Here is a 2125-nt window from a genome sequence, read left to right as displayed (position 1 = left end):
AACACTTGCTGTTTGGTTTTGTCTGTCTGAGTACTAACTGTGTTGGATTGTTTCCAGGTACTTTAGTTGCTCAGTTCCTTGTGAACTTTTGCTTTGCGTTGCTTAAGCAACTCGCATTGAGGTAAGTCCTCTTGACTTCATGTAGTCTGGAGACCCGGCTGTTACCGGGTCGGGCAAATAAATGTCTGAAGTCCTCCTTAAGAGGCAATGATTGTGGTTGTTTATTTTTAAGCCCAAGCAGGTGAAAGTCCTTAATCAAGGCAATTGGTGGAAGGTAGGGGTATGCAGTCTACCCCCCACTATTCAGTTGAGTCTTCTCCTTGCTCCCATTACATGGTTGTAGCATTGAGATCAAAAGCCCAAGATCCTGTGCGGTGCACATTGTGTCTGAGTCATCGAGTATAGAAGGGTTCCCCCATTCTGGACCCATGCTCATTTGTCAGCTCTCCCTGGTTAGGGATAAGAGCTGTGAGGTCTGATCCTCACTTCATCCTTTCATCTGCTTCACCTTAGCCTCGTAATGGCAAGGTTAAGAGCAAACACAGCCCGTACAGACGACTTGCTGAGGCAGTCAAACCTATTGTGTGAGCCCCTTGTTTTGGCTATAGTGCGTGCTCTGTGAATCTCTGATTGACATGCTTGTTTGAGATGCCTGTTCTCATTTGATATATGATGTATGCTTGTATGCTTTCTTCTTTCCTGGTTAGGATTAGATCGCACTGATGCAAGTAGGTAGAAACCTGAACTTAGGGTGACTTTGCATGACAACATTAGGCTCGAGTCTCAGCTCCCTAGTGTCGTGTTTTCCCCGGTTTCTGGTTAGCAATTTAGTCCCTTTCAGGGGAACTACATCGCCCTGATCCTCGTTCCAGACGAGGTATGTAGGCAGGTGGTCGTGCGAGACCACTCCGGGCAACCTTTTTCTTTTTTGCGTGTGTTTGTTTGTTATTTGATTGTGTGTTTGGCTCGGATGCCGACGTAAGCCCAGTGATTGGCAGTCGGGCTCCACGTTTGCCCTTTTGAGTGTGTTTTGGTTCGGATGCCGACGTAATTCCATCCAGTGGTTGTCGGGCTCCATGTTTGCCACTCTTGCTTGTTTGTGTTGTTTGTGTTGTTTGGCGTGCGTAAGCCGAACTACAGAGGCTCTGATTCTTGTTCCAGACAAGATATGTAGGCATAAGGTGCGATACCTTATCGAGCCCGTTTCTCCTAACCCCACCTGCGTTCCCTGTGTGTGTGTGTGATGTTTTAGCAACCTATTCTTTATTCTAGGACGTGGATCCCGTCGAGTACGACGGACGTGAGGGGTGCTAATACCTTCCCCTTGCGTAACCGACTCCCGAACCCTTTCTCTCTGGTCGCAAGACCATTTCCTTTCCAGGTTTCTCTGAGCGTTTCCTTTCCCTATTTTGGGATAAATAACGCGCAGTGGCGGCTCTGTGTGTGTTTTTATTTTGAGTCTCGCCGGTTGATTTTTCGCAGGATGCGACAGCTGGCGACTCTGCTGGGGACATATCGATGTAGACCTGTGCTGGTCCATCGTCCCTAAGCGAGTCCTTCCTAGCGTTCTAGGACGAGTTAGGTTGCTTGTTTTGTGTTATTTATTGCATTTATTATTCTAACCTGTATATATATTTGCATTAATGTTTGCATGCATCATACTATCATGTTGTTGCCGTCCTCTTTGCAGGTGGTTCCTCTGTGTGGGGTGGGTGTTCTGAGTGGGGCTAAAACCCAGGCCCGAGTATACACCTAGGATTAGTGTGGTCTCATGTTCCTCATTTGCTGGATCAGCATATTGTTGCAACGTGACATACCACAAGCCAGACGAGGTTCATTTGATAGTGCTTTCCTCTGTGGGGTACTCCACTTTGGTTGAGTTACTTCATCTGAACTGTTGACTCTGGTGACCGATCATTTCCCGGATCTTTGGTTTAGACGATCTCAGGAGAGCTACAATGGCACACCCGAAAGGGCAAACCCATTGAGTATCTCTGCCCGATTGTCGAGACTATTGTCCGCCTTAGGATGACCTGTTTAGAATTTACCTGTGAGGGGAGGGTGATTCTGTCAGATGCATGTTCAGATGGTGACTCAGATGGTGACTTTTTGTTCCGTGGATCAG

Source organism: Lathyrus oleraceus, chromosome 1, assembly GCF_024323335.1.
Source record: "Lathyrus oleraceus cultivar Zhongwan6 chromosome 1, CAAS_Psat_ZW6_1.0, whole genome shotgun sequence".
Lineage (NCBI taxonomy): Eukaryota > Viridiplantae > Streptophyta > Magnoliopsida > Fabales > Fabaceae > Lathyrus > Lathyrus oleraceus.
This window is presented reverse-complemented; position numbering follows the sequence as displayed.